The 22,660-nt window shown below is 37.4% G+C and overlaps 1 long non-coding RNA gene across 1 annotated transcript; it reads left to right on the plus strand.

The window, feature by feature from the left end:
• Positions 1 to 1,616: 1,616 nt before the first annotated feature.
• Positions 1,617 to 19,428, plus strand: LOC141633354 (uncharacterized). Its single transcript, XR_012538128.1, has 2 exons — positions 1,617 to 1,819; positions 16,349 to 19,428. It is a non-coding gene; the product is annotated as an uncharacterized LOC141633354 (long non-coding RNA).
• Positions 19,429 to 22,660: the final 3,232 nt, after the last annotated feature.

The following is a 22,660-nucleotide window of genomic DNA, read 5'->3' on the forward strand; positions in this document are numbered from 1 at the left end:
TTGTATAACTTTGGTCTATTTTTGTATAACTTCAGTCTTTTTTTGTATAACTTTAGTCCATATTTGTATAACTTTAGTTCATTTTTGTATAACTTTGGTCCATTCTTGTATAACTTTGGTTCATTTTTGTATAACTTTGGTTCATTTTTGTATAACTCTGGTTCATTTTTGTATAACTTTAGTCCAATTTTTTGTGTAACTTTAGTCCAATTTTTGTATAACTTTAGTCTTTTTTTGTATAACTTTGGTCATAAAATGTATAACTTTAGTCGTAAATAGTAAAAAAATCAAACAATAAATATGAAAAATATGAAAAAAAAATAATAACAAAAACAAAAAAAACTCATAATAACAAAAACAAAAAACCAAATAACAATAATAAAACCAAAAAACCAACAACCCAACCAAACCCGAAATCTAAAATAAACCAAATAACAAGATTTAAAACCCGAAATCTTAAAAAAAAGTATAACAAGAAGAGATTTGAGAAAATGAATAAAAAAGGAGAAGTAACAAAATAAAAGAAAATAAAAGACAACAACAAAAAATGAATGGAAAAAACAACTCAAAACATGAAAATAAAGACCAAACGAAAAAAAAAAAAAATAAATAAAAAAAACCGAGGCAAAAAAAAAAAAAAAAAAAAAAAAAAAAAAGTTGGCGGCGGTGCGGTGGCGGCGGTGTGGTGGCGGCGGTGGTGGGCGGTGAGTTGGTGTCGGGTGGGATAGTGGTGGGTGGTAGTGAATGAGGAAGAGAAGAATGAATGATTTATTTGGGTTTTTTGATTTAATTGGATTTTTTGGGTTTTTTGATTTAATTGGATTTTTTGGGTTTTATTTATTTATTTGGGTTTTGGGTTTTTTATTTATTTGGATTTTTTGGGTTTTTATTTTTTGGGGTTTTAGAGAGAAGATGAGTTGTGTGATATATGAGAGAAGTGGATGAGAGGAAAAGAAATTATAGTGAATTAGTGATTAATTAGAAGGATTAGTGAAGGAGGAGAGAATGAGTGATATTAGTAAATAAACACACTTTTGGAGGTTGATCTTGGCCATCCATCTCCCTCCATCCAATGACTCACAATAGGACTTATGGACTCAAATATATAATGGACCTTAGTTGATCCTTCCTCTCTTTCTCTCTCTCTCTCTCTCTATATATATATATATATATATATATATATATATATATATAGATTTAATGTTGTATACGGAGTACATGTTTAAGTTCTCGAAGCTCCATAAAACGCTATCTATGCGTAAAATTGTAAACTCATTATTTTATTCTAATACAAACACCACTTGCGTAATCTTATGTTAGCATAATCATATATGTACCCTATTTTCTTTATCTCTTAGCTCGAAACAATTTTATGAAAGTTGGAATCTCTATAATCGCTCGAAAAAAGCTTCCTTTATTAATATAGATAGATAGATAGATAGATATATACAGCCGGGATCCTGTGAGTCCAGGGTTTTAAATGAATCCGTCCTATCATTATATACCGTCGGATCAAATGCTGTTCAATGCACCAGATTGCAACACGTCACCCCCATGACTGATACAATTCCCCCACACTCCCTTTTTTTTTTCGCTTGGTTTTTCTCTCCTCTCTTACCTGTCTTTCTCTCTGAAAAATCCCCAAATCAAAGAAAGAACAAACACTAGAAAATACTTAAATTTCACCCAAATCTAATCAACAACTTACGTGCATTTAGTTATTTATTCAAACTTTCCTTTTCTTCGACTCTTATTTTATCAAGACTCAGTGCGGAGTCAACAAATCGATCACAAAAGTGCGAAGAATATTCAACAAATGGTGAGATATTCTCTATTTCTAACTATATAGGGGTACGAAAAACAATTTAATTCTTTAATTTTGTTTCATTCAGTTAGTTATGTTTGATTAAGTTGTTGTTGCACAAATTTGTTCTAAGTTTTGATTTGTCTGATATTTAGAGTGTGTCTTTTAATTATGTGTGTCAATTTATTCAGAGATCTCATGAAAAGATGATTTGTGAACATGCTAATCATTAGATTGTGAAAAATGTTTAGTTCTCTGGTTTTTGTAATTTAATTGTTGGTATATTACTCCTTTGACTAACTTGTGTGATTATATTGCATAATCAATGTTACAATATTGAAGAACTTGTGCGCCTGTTTGAATAACTTTTGTTACTTCAGAGTATAGTTTGTTACTCCGTTGAATACTCCGTTGAATAAGTAATGTTATGTTATTTGATAACTAGTGTTAGTCAGTAAAGATCATGTTTGAGTATTGAATAACTAATGTGACTAATTTGATAAGTAATGTTTTTCCCCTGTTATAACTTGTATGAAGAGTGATTTTATTGAATAGCTTGTTTTATTTCATTGAATAGCTTGTTTTATTTCATAGAGTAAGGTGTGTTACTCTATCGGATAAGTAGTTTAAGAATCAATCAAATTCGGAGAAAAATACTGCACCAATTTATTTTAATAAGGATTTCAAGTGTTGGAGTGATTAACTAGTGTTATTCTATATAATAACTAGTCTTACTCAAATATGTGACTTGTTTGAGTGTCGGATAAAAAATGCGACTATAGAAGAACAAGTATGAATAACAAGTGTTACGGGGAGAGTTAGAGAGAGAAATTTCCCTCTAAATTAGGTAGCTTTTTGAAGGCATAATTTCGTCATAAAAGGCATCTTAATAACGCATTTAGAAAGTATACATATTACTCCTAATACGTCTCTCTAGGATTCTCTCTGTGGGAGTTCTAGTCTTTGTTAATCTTGGATAATTCCTTCTTGATCGAGGTCCTTCTCTACAGCAGTGCTTGTAGGTTGGTTTCCTTTAATCTTTAACCTTTAATGTCTATGAGTAGGGATTGGATTGGTTGCTAGGGTTTTGTTTTTCTGCGTTTTGGGGACGAATTTAGTTAAGGCTTGTTCTCGTTCCTCTGCTTTACTACATACCTGTCTATTAGAGTTTGTAATAGGCTGTTATGGAACGCGGTAGTTGTAGTAAGGGGAAGGGAGTCATGGGCGGCTTGAAAGGTGGAGGGGGTGAGGTGTTTGATTGGGCTATCGAAGGTGACGACGTACAGGAGTCTAGGGCAGAGAAGATAATTATTGGTAAGATTTGGGCATCGAAAGCGATTAATATCCGTGCTGCTATCGATACGATGCTTCGAATCTGGAACCAGTTGGGCGTGTGATGGGCAATGTGCTAGATACCAAAGAACGGATTTTTATCTTTCGTTTTGAAGATGAGAGGGACAAGATTAAGGTACTGGAGGGACAGCCGTGGCACTTTGATAAGTATGCATGGTGCTTCAATGAATCTAATGGTGAGGAGAAGATGACTGATACCCCGTTGTTCTATATTCCAATTTGGGCTCGAATTTATGACCTACCCATTAAGGGACGGATGAATGAAGATAATTTGAGTCGTCTGGGTTCGCAGTTGGGTAGTTATGTTGGTAGGGATGATGCCGCTTTTCCTGAGATGGAACGAGCAGTTCGGATTCGAGTATTACATGATGTCAGGAAACCACTTCGATCTTCTGTTGAGAATCGTATGCCGAATGAGAAAGTGACGGCGTTTGACGTTAAGTATGAGAGATTGCCCATGTTTTGTTATGGGTGTGGTGTGTTGGGACATGGGGAGAGATTGTGAGGACGGACCGTATGAAGAGGAGGAGCTAAGGTTTGGGGATAAGTTACGTGCATCACCGTGGAGGGGTGGTAATGCGGGTGTGACGGAGGGGAAGAAGACTAGTAGGGATTTGCGGCCTGAATTCGAAGAGGAGTATAGACGGAGCGAAAAGGAGATGATTGAAAAATTACAACGTTTTGCTTTATCGAATGCTCAGAAAGTTAGATTGGGGAAGACTAGGGTTGAGCTGAGTAGTATAGTTGATGAGGAGGCAGGATTGGTTAGTTCAGGTGTTATGGGGACGGATAAGGCATCTTTGGGGGAGGGGCAGAATGTGGTCACGCAACGGACTCCTTCGAATGCGCTGGTTGTGACAGATAAGGAGGAAACGGAGGTTAGGAAGGGTAATGTGGGGGAGCGGAGTTCTGAAGGGGGATTGATATGGTGGTTGTAGGGGCAGGGGTTGACGTGGGACTGAATGGTGGTGGTGTCCTGTCGAGGTATGGGAAGAAGTGGCAGAGAATATTGCGACAGGAGGGTGGGAATAGTGTGAATGCTGAACAGGTTCTTACCAATTCAATGTTGAATGAGAATCAAAAGAGGGTTAGGGGTGATGACAAAGTGGGGGGAGACAAATGTCTCGAAGAAGTCGTTGATTCACAGGGATGTGACGATGGTAATATATGTGACGATGGTAATATCTGAGGCGGAGGTTGAATCTCTTGAGCCTTAACTGCAGGGGGCTGGGCAACCCCGCTGCAGTGGGCGGATTAAGGAATTTGCTCCTTCGGGAAGCGGCTAGTATTGTATTTTTATGTGAGACGAAATTAAGTAGTAAAGAAATGCAAGGTGTGTGGGGGAAGTTCGATGGTTTTACTGGGGTGGCGGTAGATAGTATGGGAAGGTTGGGTGGTCTTGCAATGTTATGGCGTAGTAATATTACTTGTACTCTTCGGTCTGCCTCTGTATATTATATGGACTTTGATGTGGAGTTCGATGGGGAGAAGTGTCGTATAACTCGTTTCTATGGTTGGCCTGCTATTTAGGATAGACATCTTTCGTGGCAGCAACTTCGTATTCTGGCAAGTCAATCACATGAGCCTTGGCTGTGTGTGGGCGATTACAATGAGATTCTGTATTCTACTGAGATGAAGGGTGGTTCTAGTGCTCCGTGGCAAATGAACAAATTCAGGGATGCAGTTGACGATTGTGGGTTAAGAGACCTTCCATATGAAGGTTATGAGTTTACTTTTGATAATGGACAAGCAGGCGATGATAATAGACAATGTAGAATTGATAGGGCGATGGGTACAGATCTGTGGTTCGATAAGTTTCCCTATGCTAGACTGGTCCATCTGGATCGTGAATGGTCTGATCATGCGCCCCTGAAGGTTGTTTTCAATAAACGTGTGGGTTTGGGGAGGAAGGATGTGAGGATGCTATTCGGAGGTCATGGGATGATAATCATGTTGATGTCCTGGAAACTATTTCGAGATGTGCGAAAGAATTGCAAAAATGGAAGGGATTGATTATAGGTAAGATTGTTAGGGATATTAATACTAAGAAAAGAAGATTGAGAGAGTTGAATGAGAGTACACGAAGTGTGCGGTTGGTGCGTGAGAGGCAAGGGTTGGTACGGGATATAGCTAAGTTGATTCGGCAGGAGGAGCTTTTCTGGAGGCAAAGGCCGAGAGCTATATGGCTGAAAGATGGAGATAAGAATACTAAGTTTTTTCATAGAAAGGCGACACAGAGGAAGCAGCGGAATTATATAGGTCGTTTGGTGGATGACAATGGTTGCGTGAGGGTTACCACTGGTTCGATTGCTGATGGAGCATTATGTTATTTCGCTAATCGGTTTGCTTCCTCAGGACCCGAGGAGTTTGATGGGTTGTTAAGCGGGGTTGAGGGGCGGGTTACAGAGCAGATGAATGATATACTTCGAGCTAATTATACTGAGGATGAAATTGTGGAAGTTTTGAACCAGATGCATCCGCTTAAAGCTCCAGGGCCGGACGGTATGAATGCTCTCTTTTTCCAAACATATTGGCATATAGTTGGGCCTTCTGTGGTTAGAAAGTGTTTGAGTTAAATGGTGCGGCCTTTCCGAGCAATTTTAATAGAACCCATATTGTCCTCATTCCAAAGAAGAAGGCTCCGGACAGAATGGTGGATTTTAGGCCAATAAGTTTGTGTAATGTGGTTTATAAGATTGTCTCGAAGGTGTTAGCTAATAGATTGAAGCAGTTTTTTGGAGATATAGTGTCAGAAAATCAAAGTGCCTTTACTCCGGGTCGTCTAATAACTCACAATATTCTTCTTGCGTTTGAGATGTTCCATTACATGAAAAATTCAAGAGGGGGTGATGGCCACATGGCATTGAAGCTCGATATGTCCAAAGCATATGATCGTGTGGAGTGGGTGTTTTTAGAGAAAGTGTTGTTGCATATGGGGTTTGATAGGGTATGGGTAGATAGGGTGATGAATTGTGTGCGGACGGTGTCTTATGAGGTAGTGGTGAATGGTGAGCTATCTAATCCTATTTATCCAGGGAGAGGTTTGAGGCAGGGCGATCCAATTTCCCCATATTTATTTATTTTGTGCGCTGAGGTTTTATCTAGTCTGATGAAACGCGCGGTGGAGGCTGGCACTTTGCATGGAATTCGAATTGCTCCCACGGCGCCTGTTATCTCTGATTTACTATGTGCTGATGATATTATCTTCTTTGTTAAAGCAGAGTTGGAGGCTAGAAAGGTAATGGATATTTTAGCACAATATGAAAGAGCTTCAGGTCAGGTCATTAACTTCGATAAAACGACTGTGTCTTTTAGCAAGGGGGTGAGGGGAGACAGAAAAGAAAGGGTGGCTGGAGTACTTGGTTCGGGTGGTAGGTGTTCAAGACCGTTATTTGGGCTTGCCCACGATGGTGGGTCATTCGAAGCAGGTGATCTCGAAAGTTATCCGGGACAGTAGGGCAGGGCGGGAAGTGATGATAAAGGCAGTTGCCCAATCGATTCCGACATATGCCAGGAGTGTTTTCAAGCTGCCTGCTAATTTTTGCGATGAATTACATTCACTTGTATCCGGGTTTTTTTTTTTTGGGGGGGGGGCGGCGGATAGGGGTAAGACGAAGCTGGAAAGGGTGGCCTGGGATCGTATGTTTACCTCGGATTAAAGGTTTCTTTTGGCAACTTTGTAACGATGCTATTGCTACAAAGAATAATATAGCTAGAAGGATTCCGGGGACTATGAATGGCTGCCCTATTTGCGGGTATGATGTGTAGTCGGGTCTTCATATTGTGCGGGAGCGTAGTTGGGTACGGGGTGTATGGGGTGGCCTGGGGGTGGATGTGTTGTCGGGTGTGGAATTCGATCGTATAAGGGACTGGATAGAGGCGATGATGAGGGATAAGGGTATGGCGGAATGTGTAGAATTGATGACGGGAAGTTGGGCGATATGGGAAATGCGTAATAAGGTTGTTTTTGAAGGTGTACGGTGGAGTGTTGAGGGTGTGCTGCTCTGGGTGAGGGAGCTTGTTGAGGAAATGGGAGGGATGTCACGAGTTAGTCTCTTTTGATTGTGCTAATGATATTTAAATCCCTTTGGGGTTTCTTAAAAAAAAAAAAACCCAAAAAATCATCACAAAAATACGCAGATTTCATCTCAAACAAACCAAAAACACGACATTAATGGATTAAAATCCATCAATAAAGGGAAATCTTATCAACGTCAGCTTCAATTCTCTTCTTAGGAGTTTGAATCTGACTTTGAATCTGACTTGGAGGAGATTTTGGAGGAAGAGGAGGTTCCAGTGGAAGATGTTGTTGAAAACACTTTTGAGGATGCTCCGCTTGTTCAAATTACGCAGGCAGATGTTGCCGGTGAGGTTAATTTCTGGTCTACCTCTGTCTATTGTTTTGTTCTTGGAGCAAACCCTCTGAGCTCTGTTCTTACGGGGTTTGCGAAGAGGGTTTGGCAGGGACAGGGGATTGATAAGATTTCGTTCTTACCCAACGACATCTTCCTTGTTCTATTCAAAACTAAGGCTCAACAACAATAATTTGTTCTGAATAATGGTCACTTGATGTTTGATAATAAACCGGTAATTGTTAATGAATGGAAACCAGATACGGAATTAATTAAGCATGATGTTAAGAAATTTCCGATTTGGATGAAGTTGTTTGGTTTGGATGTTAAGTATTGGGGGCTTGAAAGTCTTAAGAAGTTGTCTGGGATTGTTGGAAATTACATTAAGTGTGATGATTCCACGCTTCATAAGAACTTCTTAGGATTTGCTCGCATTATGGTTGAAGTTGAAATTGGACAACATTTCCCTAATTCTATCAAATTTTTGGATGATAATGGTAAAATTCAAACCCTAAGGGTGAGATATGACTGGTTACCTCTCAGTTGTACTACATGTAAGGGGATGGGTCATCTTGCCGAGCAGTGTAGGAAGGGGAATGAGAAGAAGGTGGTGAAAAGAGTCTGGAAGCCAAAGCCAGTGGTGGTTCAGCAACAGAAAACAAAGCCTGTGGCTGTTCAGCAATCACAGGTTCAGGTTAAGCCTACTCAGAAGGAGCATGTACTGCAGGAAGTTCAATCTGTCTCTGCAGCGGAGGCTACGCTGACTCCTGTGCTGGTACAGAAAACACCCATGGTTGGAAGTTCTTTCTGTAGATGTATCATTACTAAACTTATGAGGACTGACACTGGAGATAGGAGGACATTCTCTTATAATGGACTTTCTGTTATGGAATCCCTATCACAGTCCTTACATAAGTCTAGGTTGGGGATAGCTGACAGTTTGAGGCATGAGAAAGGGGAGTCTAGTAAGGCTACTTCTGATTATGAATAAGATTGGGATGTGGAACATTAGAGGCATGAATCTCCCTACTAAGCAACACGAAATAAAGAGATTCTTGCTTCAAAATAAAGTAGGTTTGTTTGTACTATTAGAAACAAAAATAAAAACCAAAAAACTGGAATAAAGTAAGAATAAATTTGTGTGAGGACTGTGCTATATGCACAAATTCTAGTATGCATAAGGGAGGGAGGATCTGGCTCATCTGGGATCCAAACTCTTTTGATGTGGATATCTGTGAGGTTACGGTTCAGTGCATACACGCAAAAGTTCATGATAAAAGTAGGAAGAAAGTTTTCTGGATGATGTTACGGTTTAGTGCATACACGCAAAAGTTCATGATAAAAGTAGGAAGAAAGTTTTCTAGATGACTGTGGTTTATGGATTAAATCATGCTCATGAGAGAACAATGTTATGGGATAGCTTGAGGGTTTATCATAATTTGATCTCTGGTGGATGACAATGGTTGCGTGAGGGTTACCACTGGTGCGATTGCTGATGGAGCATTATGTTATTTCGCTAATCTGTTTCTTCCTCAGGACCCGAGGAGTTTGATGGGTTGTTAAGCGGGGTTGAGGGGCGGGTTACAGAGCAGATGAATGATATATTTCGAGCTAATTATACTAAGGTTGAAATTGTGGAAGTTTTGAACCAGATGCATCCGCTTAAAGCTCCAGGGCCGGACGGTATGAATGCTCTCTTTTTCCAAACATATTGGCATATAGTTAGGCCTTCTGTGGTTAGACAGTGTTTGAGTTAAATGGTGCGGCCTTTCCGAGCAATTTTAATAGAACCCATATTGTCCTCATTCCAAAGAAGAAGGCTCCGGACAGAATGGTGGATTTTAGGCCAATAAGTTTGTGTAATGTGGTTTATAAGATTGTCTCGAAGGTGTTAGCTAATAGATTGAAGCAGTTTTTAGGAGATATAGTGTCATAAAATCAAAGTGCCTTTACTCCGGGTCGTCTAATAACTGACAATATTCTTCTTGCGTTTGAGATGTTCCATTACATGAAAAATTCAAGAGGGGGTGGTGGCCACATGGCATTGAAGCTCGATATGTCCAAAGCATATGATCGTGTGGAGTGGGTGTTTTTAGAGAAAGTGTTGTTGCATATGGGGTTTGATAGGGTATGGGTAGATAGGGTGATGAATTGTGTGCGGACGGTGTCTTATGAGGTAGTGGTGAATGGTGAGCTATCTAATCCTATTTATCCAGGGAGAGGTTTGAGGCAGGGCGATCCAATTTCCCCATATTTATTTATTTTGTGCGCTGAGGTTTTATCTAGTCTGATGAAACGCGCGGTGGAGGCTGGCACTTTGCATGGAATTCGAATTGCTCCCACGGCGCCTGCTATCTCTCATTTAATATTTGCTGATGATAGTATCTTCTTTGTTAAAGCAGAGTCGGAGGCTAGAAAGGTAATGGATATGTTAGCACAATATGAAAGAGCTTCAGGTCAGGTCATTAACTTCGATAAAACGACTGTGTCTTTTAGCAAGGGGGCGAGGGGAGACAGAAAAGAAAGGGTGGCTGGAGTACTTGGGGTTCGGGTGGTAGGTGTTCAAGACCGTTATTTGGGCTTGCCCACGATGGTGGGTCATTCGAAGCAGGTGATCTCGAAAGTTATCCGGGACAAGTTGAGTAAGAAGTTGCAGGGATGGCGTGGTTTGCTACTCAGTAGGGCAGGGCGGGACGTAATGATAAAGGCAGTTGCCCAATCGATTCCGACATATGCCATGAGTGTTTTCAAGCTGCCTGCTAATTTTTGCGATGAATTACGTTCACTTGTATCCGTGTTTTTTTTTTGGGGGGGGGGGGGGGGGCGGTAAGACGAAGCTGGCATGGGTGGCCTGGGATCGTATGTTTACCTCGGATTAAAGTTTTCTTTTGGCAACTTTGTAACGATGCTATTGCTACAAAGAATAATATAGCTAGAAGGATTCCGGGGACTATGAATGGCTGCCCTATTTGCGGGTATGATGTGGAGTCGGGTCTTCATATTGTGCGGGAGTGTAGTTGGGTACGGGGTGTATGAGGTGGGGTGTATGAGGTGGCCTGGGGGTGGATGTGTTGTCGGGTGTGGAATTCGATCGTATAAGGGACTGGATAGAGGCGATGATGAGGGATACGGGTATGGCGGAATGTGTAGAATTGATGATGGGAAGTTGGGCGATATGGGAAATGCGTAATAAGGTTGTTTTTGAATGTGTACGGTGGAGTGTTGAGGGTGTGCTGCTCCGGGTGAGGGAGCTTGTTGAGGAAATGGGAGGGATGTCACGAGTTAGTCTCTTTTGATTGTGCTAATGATATTTAAATCCCTTTGGGGTTTCTTAAAAAAAAAACCCAAAAAATCATCACAAAAATACGCAGATTTCATCTCAAACAAACCAAAAACACGACATTAATGGATTAAAATCCATCAATAAAGAGAAATCTCATCAACGTCAGCTTCAATTCTCTTCTTAGGAGTTTGAATCTGACTTTGAATCTGACTTGGAGGAGATTTTGGAGGAAGAGGAGGTTCCAGTGGAAGATGTTGTTGAAAACACTTTTGAGGATGCTCCGCTTGTTCAAATTACGCAGGCAGATGTTGCTGGTGAGGTTAATTTCTGGTCTACCTCTGTCTATTGTTTTGTTCTTGGAGCAAACCCTCTGAGCTCTGTTCTTTCGGGGTTTGCGAAGAGGGTTTGGCAGGGACAGGGGATTGATAAGATTTCGTTCTTACCCAACGACATCTTCCTTGTTCTATTCAAAACTAAGGCTCAACAACAATAATTTGTTCTGAATAATGGTCACTTGATGTTTGATAATAAACCGGTAATTGTTAATGAATGGAAACCAGATACGGAATTAATTAAGCATGATGTTAAGAAAATTCCGATTTGGATGAAGTTGTTTGGTTTGGATGTTAAGTATTGGGGGCTTGAAAGTCTTAAGAAGTTGTCTGGGATTGTTGGAAATTACATTAAGTGTGATGATTCCACGCTTCATAAGAACTTCTTAGGATTTGCTCGCATTATGGTTGAAGTTTAAATTGGATAACATTTCCCTGATTCTATCAAATTTTTGGATGATAATGGTAAAATTCAAACCCTAAGGGTGAGATATGACTGGTTACCTCTCAGTTGTATTGCATGCAAGGGGATGGGTCATCTTGCCGAGCAGTTTAGGAAGGGGAATGAGAAGAAGGTGGTGAAAAGAGTCTGGAAGCCAAAGCCAGTGGTGGTTCAGCAACAGAAAACAAAGCCTGTGGCTGTTCAGCAATCACAGGTTCAGGTTAAGCCTACTCAGAAGGAGCCTACTCAGAAGGAGCCTGTACTGCAGGTAGTTCAATCTGTCTCTGCAGCGGAGGCTACGCTGACTCCTGTGCTGGTACAGAAAACACCCATGGTTGGAAGTTCTTTCCGTAGATGTATCATTACTAAACTTATGAGGACTGACACTGGAGATAGGAGGACATTCTCTTGTAATGGACTTTCTGTTATGGAATCCCTATCACAGTCCTTACATAAGTCTAGGTTGGGGATAGCTGACAGTTTGAGGCATGAGAAAGGGGAGTCTAGTAAGGCTACTTCTGATTATGAATAAGATTGGGATGTGGAACATTAGAGGCATGAATCTCCCTACTAAGCAACACGAAATAAAGAGATTCTTGCTTCAAAATAAAGTAGGTTTGTTTGTACTACTAGAAACAAAAATAAAAACCAAAAACTGGAATAAAGTAAGAATAAATTTGTGTGAGGATTGTGCTATATGCACAAATTCTAGTATGCATAAGGGAGGGAGGATCTGGCTCATCTGGGACCCAAACTCTTTTGATGTGGATATCTGTGAGGTTACGGTTCAGTGCATACACGCAAAAGTTCATGATAAAAGTAGGAAGAAAGTTTTCTGGATGATGTTACGGTTCAGTGCATACACGCAAAAGTTCATGATAAAAGTAGGAAGAAAGTTTTCTGGATAACTGTGGTTTATGGATTAAATCATGCTCATGAGAGAACAATGTTATGGGATAGCTTGAGGGGTTATCATAATTTGATCTTTGGTCCTTGGCTGGTGGGTGGTGATTTTAATGCAGTCATGGCTAGGGATGAGAGAATAGGTGGTGCACCTATTTCCAATGCTGAGATTCAACCAATGTTGCAGGCTATTCAGGCCTGTAATCTTGCTAATTTGAGTGCTAGGGGATCCTTATTCACATGGTCCAATAAGCATGAGAGTGATACAAAAGTCTATAGTAGAATTTACAGAGTGTTTAGTAATGCTGAATGGAATGATTTATTCCCTGATGGTTATGTTCATTTTCTCCTAGAGGGTACCTTTGATCACTGCCCATGTCTGATTCACCTGGAGGTCGATCATCAAAGGAGAAGGAATTATTTCAAGTACTTTAATATGTGGTCAATGGCACCTGGCTATTCTGATATTGTCAGGAATGGGTGGCAAAAAGACTGTCAGGGGACACCTATGTTCAAGGTGGTTACTAAATTGAAGGGTTTGAAAAATGCGTTGAAGGCTCTCAACAAAGAGCAGTTTGATAACATCGAAAATCTTACTCAAGTGGCTGAAGTGGCTGAAATAGCCCTGGTTAATTTCCAGAAATTATTAAGACAAGATCTATTGAATGAACAGTTGTGTCATAATGAGAAGGAATGTGCCAAGGAAGTGAATGACTTAAAGAAAGCAAGACTGCAATTCTTAAGTCAGAAGGCCAAATGTGATTTGATGAAACTTGGAGATGAGAATACATCATATTTTCATGCTGCCATTAGAAGAAGAAGGTCGAAAAATAGAGTGTTTCAGATTAAGGATATGAACAATAATGTGTGTTCCAATCCTGATACTATCCAGGAAGCGTTCAAAAATTACTATCAAAAGCTGCTGGGTACCTCTACTGCAGTGAATCCTGTTAACAAAAGACTGGTGCAAAAAGGCTCTTGCCTAACTGATAGGCACCGTGCTATTCTAACTGCTCCAGTCACTGCTGAGGAGGTAAAGAATGCCATGTATGCTATTCCAGGGACTAAGCTCCTGGTCCAGACGGTTATAGCAGTCAATTCTTTAAAGATAATTTGGATGTTGTGGGATTGGATGTGATTGCTGCTGTGCAGGGTGCTTATCATTCTGGAAAAGTTCTGAAACAAAGCAATAACACGATTATTACTCTAATTCCCAAAGTAGAGGTGCCTGAAACAGTAATGCAGTTCAGGCCAATTGCCTGCTGCAATACTGTTTACAAATGTTTATCCAAGGTGATCTGTGGAAGGTTGAACCAAGTGTTGCCAGATATCATCAATCCTTCTCAAAGTGCCTTCCTGAAAGGTAGGGACATTGTTGGAAACATCCTTATTTGCCAAGATCTGGTAAAGCTTTATAATAGGAAGAGTTGCTCTCCTAGAATTCTAATGAAAATTGATTTGCAGAAAGCCTACGATTCAGTTGAATGGGCTTTTATGAAGGACATGATGCTTGCTACTGGTTCCCGTGATCTTTTTTGTCAGCTTATTATGCAATGCATTTCAACCCCTTCTTACTCTTTATCTCTGAATGGAAACATCTTTGGTTTCTTTAAGGGCAAACGAGGGCTCAAGCAAGGAGACCCATTGTCTCCTCTCTTGTTCACTCTGTGTCTGGAATACCTGAGTCGAGTTTTGAAGGTTACCCAGCAACATCCTGATTTTAAGTACCATTCTCTGTGCAATAGGATTCAATTGACACATTTATGTTTTGCTGATGATCTCATGCTGTTTTGTCATGGAAATAGAGCTTCTATTGCTTTGCTCATGAAAGCTTTTTCCTATTTCTCCAAAGCTACTGGTCTTTCCATGAATAGGGGGAAATCTAACTTCTATTGCAATGGGGTGGATGGCAGTTTTGATTAAAGAAATAGAGGATCTCACTGGAATGCATAAAGGCTCAGTTCCCTTCAAATATTTGGGAGTTAATGTTTCTCCAAAAAGACTTTCAGTTTTGGACTGTCACTACTTAACTGAAAAAATTGTTGCCAGAATTCGAAGTTTGGGGTCAAAAAAATTGTCTTATGCTGGCAGATTGGTGCTCATCCAGTCTATTTTAAGCACATTGCATAGTTATTGGGCTATGAAACAAGGTGGCCTGGGATTGAGGGATCTGCATAGTTGGAATATTGCTGCCATAGGCAAATATGTGTGGTGGGTGGCAATGAAGACTGATCATCTCTGGGTCAAATGGGTTCATACTGTTTATATAAAACACTCTAGCTGGCAAGATTATAAACTAGGTGTTGGAGGAGTTGGGCTTGGAGGAAAATTTGCCAGGTCAAGAATATTTATAAAGATTATTTATTTGGTACTACTCAGGTAGAGCAATACACTCTCAGGCAAGGTTATCAATGGCTTAAACCAGATGGTGATAAGGTTAGATGGTACCCTTGGATGCTAAATAGCCGGATCATTCCTAGGCATACTTTTTTGTGTTGGTTGGTGGCTCAACATAGACTGCTTACCCAGGATAGATTACTTAGAATGAGTATCATTCAGCACAATTGTTGCTTTTTATGTGGACTTGAGGAGGATACTCATGAGCATCTCTTCTTTGGGTGCATATACAGCAAAATGTGTCTGCAGCTGGTGAAAGACTGTTGCCTGTGTCCGTTGCCTGATGCTGAATGTATCAAGTGGTGGACTGAATGGAGACACCCTTCTGCTTGCAGGAAGAAAATTGTGGCAGTTATTCTGGCAAGCTTGATGGCTCAGATCTGGTATTGTCGTAACACAAGAAGAATGGATGGACTGATTTGGAGACCAATTGTTTTATGTAGTAAAGTCAAGCATGATGTTGTAATGAGAATTGGACAGTGTGACCTTAAAGCTAGAAATAGTAGAGTACTTGATTGGGTCAGCTACTTAACTACTTCCTAGAGATGTAGTTAGGATGTTTAGCTGACTAATGATGTATGGTTGTATGGGATATTTTATTAAGATTCTAATGATAAGCTTACATTTCTCCAAAAAAAAAAAAAAAAAAAAACAAGTGTTACTCGATGAAATTTGGTATGATGAGGCACTTCAGCAATTCAGACATCTGATATGCAGTAGAAGTGACCATAAGATGTCCTAGACCATTTGGGTCAGTTGAGAGTGTACCATTAGTGTAAAATCCATGGTCGAGATTCTAATTATTGCCAAGAGAATTCATGTGTAGGCCTGAATTTGAGGAAGAATGACCCTTCATTTCTTTGATTTTAGAATCGCGTGCCTCATGAGACATAAATGTCGAACTCCGATATTGATGTAAATTATGAGTATTTAGTTTTAATCGGTTATGAAAGCCAAGTAGCTCAAATGGTAGAGCATTGTACAATGCACAAGATGTGGGTTCGACTCCCATGTTGGCCATTGAATACATGTGTTACATTAAAGACTAACTTGTGTTACTTTAAGAATAAACTAGTGTTATATTAATACTAACTTGTGTTACTTTAAGGACACTCTATTGTTACATTAAAGACTAACTTGTGTTACTTGTCTTGGCTTTATGGAATTCATGTTCATCAATTTTTTATCTCAACTAGAGCTTGGATTTATGGAATTCATGTTTTCACCATTGTGTGTGACTTAATTAATTGTAAAATTTGATCCTTTGTTAGTCTTGTATGAAGAGACTAGCAAAAATACGTGACATTCCATATAAATTTCTTTTCGATGCTAAGATCTGCTATTAGCTCATGGTTTTACTTTCCCGTGAATCTTGTATGAGACCGTCTCACACATCTGAGTATGTGACCAACTCAAATTCGTATGCATTAGTTTCCAGATATACAGCAGTCTGATACAAGTATTTTGTGATCTTAATTTTAGAAGTTATTCTGCTTGTGGAAAGATGGAATTGCAAAAATAGGTTCCCTGCAATTTGTGATGATGCTGCCATTTGGAGAACAATCTGAGTTTCCTCATAGTTACTTTTTAATGTTGCTCAGATAGAAGCTCTGAAGCCTGTTGGAGTTACCAAAGTCGTTTTGGCTATCAATTATCAACCAGAGGTACTCTATGTTTAAGATCTTGGTTTAATATGCCTCTTATTATAGAAATAAATATATAAACTGTTGCATCTTTGGACTGATAATGGTGAACATCTTGAAGGACTTTGAGGGAAAGATTGGGATCAAAATTACTTGTTAGAAATAACTCGAATTTACTATAGAATTTACTAATGTTACAATAAAGACTAACTTTTGTTACTCTTAAGGACAAACAAGTGTTACAATGAAGACCAACTTGTGTTACTTTAAGGAAATACACTAATCAAAGTCTATTATTTGCATAGCAGAAGTTTTCCCATATGCAAGGGATAGCAAATCCTGCCCAAATCCCAAAACTAAAGAAATCAGATTGCGAAATTTACTTAATCACATTGCGACATTAACATAATCACATTTACTCGTCTATATAGGACTTGAACCCACATTTTGTGCAATGGCACAATGCTTTACCTTTTGAACTAATAGACGTTGATTTATCGCAATTGACGGTTACACCACTAGTGTCACTTTAGTGATTACTTGGTGCAAAACTGAATTTCATCTCCTTATTTTTGCACACAGAAAAAACAGAGGAACTCCTAATATTGTACAAGTAAAGCAACAATATTATGAACTTCTGCAAAACAATGAAAATTCTTAACTATAATTAAACATTACTCCACTCTCACACAAGCTTCATTTGGTGGGTATGATGCAAGGGAGAGTAAAAGACAAGAAAAGTGAGACTTGAGAATTGTAATCGGAGAATGACGGGATATGTAATTCAATTAAACAATTATAGTAACATAACTAAACTATTATTGTAACACGATCAAACCGTTATTGTAACACGAGAAAACCAGTATTCTAACAAAGTATACCCGTTATTGTAACACAAGAAAACCATTATTGTAACAAAGTATAACCGTTAAAATAACACACATATACGGAATCACGTTGCTCTACTATAAATGCCTCCTATATATAAACATCACAGTAATCCATGTTTAATTAAAACACATCTGATGTACAACCATTCATGCACAAAGAATACTAGGGATAATGACGCTTCGAATATTGACCTTGTGTAGTAACTATAAAGCCGAGCCTGCAACCTCTTTGTTGGAGGGATTCTAGTGAGCTCAGGAACATGAATATGACGGAAGTAACTTAGAAGGCGTAGTGTTGGTGTGGAAACAAAAGGAAAGATGTGCATCTGAGGACCTTAACTGTTTTCTATGGCGCTTTGAGCTAATAGACGTCATTGTGCATATAAAGGTCGTCGCCTATTTCAAGTTCGGCTATTGAATAAAATAAGGACAGACTAAAAGAAAATGAACCCAAATATAAAGCACAGTACACTGTAATACTAACCAGGATTTATAACAAAGTAACTTTTTACATTAAAAAAGATGACCAAAGTTAATATGAGCAACTCTCAATTATTTTGATCACAAAACAAATCTGATGCATAAACATGACCACTGAGTATTTCTACCATGCAGATTTGCATTGATCTTACTAGTAGCTACACAAATTGATGATGAATCATAGAAAATGGCAGAAAAAACATATGCAACTCTCCGCTACATGCCTAATGAAAAAAACTTTTAGTGAAGATTTATGGGGAAAAACAGAAGCGATTGCAGCCATAACTAACGTAATGACAGCACAAAGAACAGATAATGATAATACCAACTACGGTGACACGGACAATCTCAAAAATAAGTCCTTACCTTCTAAAAAGCTCAAATAGTGAAAAAAATACAAATGGGTTCTTCCAAAGAGGAAGGGCCGTTATTGAGCATTATCCACTGGGCTAGCAAAGACAAACAAACGACCTGCAAGCACTAATAACCATTATAATTACACACTTATATCATTTTAACACACTTATAACACTAGAGTAACACTATTACGCAGTATAATAATAAAACTATATCATTATAATAACACACATATGCCATTATAATAACACACTTATAACATTAGAGTAACACGACTAAACTATTATCGTAACATACTTAAACCATTGTTGTTGCAAGTTAAACTCTTATCCATCATTGTAACACACTCACATCGTTAAAATAACACACTTATATCATCATAATAACACAATTCATTCGAGTAACACAATTACGCTATTGTTCCAGTAGTCACTATTCGTTATTTATTCCAATAAGTATAAAAGCAGTGAACATTTGTTTCACCAGTAGAACTAAAGTGCACAAGAAGCTTTTTTTTTAAAAAAAAACTAGTATATATCCTCAATTGCTTGATCGAAGTACTAAAACGATGAACAAAATTTAAAAAATATTGTATCAACCTACATTCAACATGATGAAATGAGTTGTAAATCTTTGTGCTAGTGAACAAGCAATAAAATTATGTCTTTTATTAAGAGAAAATAAAGAGACAATAATAGATTTTAGAATATGCAGGTTAAGGAATATAAGCAAATTAGGTTACATCAATTAATAATCAACTAGAATGAAGAATAACATCAAATACGTTGAAATGAGGTAAAATTGCCTTCGAAAAACAAATTTGATTGAAAAAATCGCACACGAAGATAACGAACTCCAAAACGCTGAAGTTAGGGCAATAACGAACTCAAAATCAATGGAAATCGACTGTCAATAATAAATTAATCATATAAACAACATAATTAAATCAAAAGCTCACATTTTTCAAGATATTTAAGAGCTCCTCCTTCGATCGTTCCCTAAATTAAAGCAGCGGAAAAGTGAACTACCTGCAAATTGAGTGAAAACAGCGGAAGTCAGTCGTCAAAATTTAGCCTATTCCTATTGTTACGCTTCGATCGCATCAACTAGTACCTAATATAATAGTCATACAAATTGAAATTCAGTAAGATTTTCAGATCTGTAAACTCAAATATGATTTTAAAATACAAAATACAAATTTAAAATGACAAATTTTCATGATTACAGTCATGTTGATAAATTTGATAAATTAGAACTGAAATTGACCTGAAATTTATCAAAAGTAACTATAAAAGAATGCTAAAAATCGATAAACCGAAAGAAATTACCGAAAATAAAAGCTTCCTTGAAATTCAGAGTAGTGGTGTGATATGGACTTATGGAGAAACGGTGAGGGAAAACGGCGGCATCAAAGCTGGTAGAGAGGAAAATTGCTATCTGAGAACGAAGAGAGAGAAAAGAATCTGAAAAAAAATGAAAGAAGCGAAGAAAAGGTTCTGGTGGGGGTATTATATACGATAAAACGCAATGACAAAATTACCCTTACCAAGTCGTGCGAAATAATTACAATGTTTTTAATCAATCTGAGTCGTTGATCTTAAGAGATCTGATGGTCCAAGATAGTAGAACAGACTCACCCTAAGAAGGCAGACTCTCAAGATTTTAATTATATATATATATATATATATATATATATATATATATATATATATATATATAGTCGGGATCCGGTGAGAACTCCTAAATATTTGAGGATTGAGTAACGAATGAAATATCACACCATATACAAAACAATATCGCGAGGAAAATTGACAAACAAAACCACCTAAAACTCCCAAAATCAGTCAATCGTTTCTCTCTCTAAACAATCCAAAATCAATCTAAAACATTTCAAACAAAAATATATCACAATTCTCTCAAAAATCTCACTGAAAATCTGCGAAAACCTAAAAATTCAAACACGATTTCAATTGTATTTCAACATCCTAGATTTATTCATTCACTAGATTGAATACTTTCACAAGAATTCGCGCAAAAATCGTTGAGGTACATTTGTTTCTCGTTTTCTTTTATTTCTGCGATTTTATTTCAACTTATGTAGTGTTAAATTGATTTTACATGTTAATTTTGTTCGAAATTATTGTATGTATGTTGAATTACATGAATTTAATAGGATTAAATCAAAAAAATTGAACTAATCGTCAAGTTATTTAGTGTACTTTCATGTTCTTGCTGTAAATTTCTAAATATCTTACTTATAAATGATTTTAAACGTTTTTCGTTCATAATATCGACACATTGAATCAATTATTATCATCAATTGAAGTAGTAGTTGTTTATAAGATGTCTTTTTTGTTTTAATCGCTAAAATTAGGGTTTAATATTGATCGATTGTGAAAATTAGGGTTCAACATTGTTTAATTGTGAAAATTAGGGTTTCATATTATTTTAATCGCGAAAATTAGGGTTTAACATTGTTTAATTGTGCAAAATTACAGTTTCATATGATAGAATTGAAGTAATCGTTTGTGTTCAGTAAAATGAGTAATGTCGAATTACATGTTGGCTATGATAACGGAAAACGTGTGATATTGCTATTTGTATGATGTGATATTGAATGTGAAGATTAGTGGTACTCTATTTTCATACATTTTGGCAGGTTGACTACATAATTAAGTTGTAAAATGTCATCAAGGCACTAAAATGCTATAGTATAGTATTTTCGCTGTAAAATGTCACTGATTTGTTGTAAAATAATGTGAAATGTTGATGTAAATGCTGTAATATGGTGTATTTTTTATATTTGGTGTATTTCTTTTGTCTGAAAGATGATACTAAGATGATATTTTGTACTTTGTTTTCCTTTTTTTTTGCAGATTTCTTCGCTTTTGGAGGTTACTTAAGAGTATATGTGCATGTTGGCGAAGTCTATAGTGCATGATCAACTAAACAAATCATTTTTTTTTTATTCATTCCTCTTATAAAGACAAATTCTTTATTCTTAGATATCGTTTCAAGCGATTATAAATTTGTATTTTTTTCCATTTTTGAGTTGGAATGTAAAATAATGGTAACAATATTATAGTTGTATAAGGATTTGCCTCTTTTTTTTATGTTATTAAATAGAAAATAAATGATTTCTAAAGTATTTCATTTTTTTGGTAAACAATATCACACGTTTGTTTTAACAATATCACACTTAATTATAAACAATATCACCTTTCATGACACAATATCAAATGACTTTGAGAACAATATCACACTATTAGTTTAACAATATCACAAGATGTGGTAAACAATATCACACTACTGGCTTAACATTATCACAAGATGTGGTAAACAATATCATAAAACAATATCACCCTTATTGTGTTAATAATATCAAATTATTCGGTTCTTTAAAAAAAAAATCAAATGATATGGTAAACAATATCAAGTTATTGTGCTAATAATATCACACTATGCTATTAACAATATCATATATATATCTTTATTTGCTAGTTTCCAAACAGTTATAAGAAATAATATATATCTTCATAAGTATCACGTCATATTGTTCTAGAAGCATTACCGAACAATATCAAACTTCACGCACAACAGTATCACACTTTAGCCAAAACAATATCACATTCACAAGGAATCTTGAAACCCTCCAACTTTTTGCTATTGAGAAACAATATCACAGCAAATAAGATAAAATATCATTGGTGATTCTAAACAATATCACAAAATTACAGCAGCAATATTAATTTATAACCACTATAGCAGATTACTATCCTTCCAAAATTACATCAATCAGTTCATATTCAATTAAAGTTCTGTCAACACAATCTGAGTACACAGATTAGTTCCTTTCTCTTCCTCTACCTTTACCAAAAATTTTTATTATCCTTTTTGGCATCTTTTTCCAGCACAATCTTCAACTTCTTGCTTGACGTTTGTTCAACCTCATCTTGTTTTAAACACCAGTACAACCGTTTCATACAACCATTTCATGACCATGACTCAATTTAATGCAGCCACCAGACTATCTACTCAACTTTCAGGAACTCAATTACATCAAACTTTTAGTGCGACACTAATAAAGAATATCATGAGACTTCATATCCCCTTGAAAAGCAGCACAGATCCTTAGCTTCATTTCTGACTTGACTTTATCAATTAGCTTCTCTTGACGCATCACATAACAATTTACTCGACTGGAATTCCTGACCATCTATACATTATAGTACACACCAACCACAATTGCACTCTTCACCATCCGAATGAACAATAGATTATGTTTGTCCTGTAAGATTTTGTCAGAAGTAATTAGGTCATTCTCATCAATCCCCAGCCAGTCAGCCAACATCCTAAAGCATTCCTTGACATAAAAGCATTCCCCAAACAAATGTTCATGAGAATAACACAACTATACCATTACA

This window comes from Silene latifolia, chromosome Y (assembly GCF_048544455.1).
Source record: "Silene latifolia isolate original U9 population chromosome Y, ASM4854445v1, whole genome shotgun sequence".
Lineage (NCBI taxonomy): Eukaryota > Viridiplantae > Streptophyta > Magnoliopsida > Caryophyllales > Caryophyllaceae > Silene > Silene latifolia.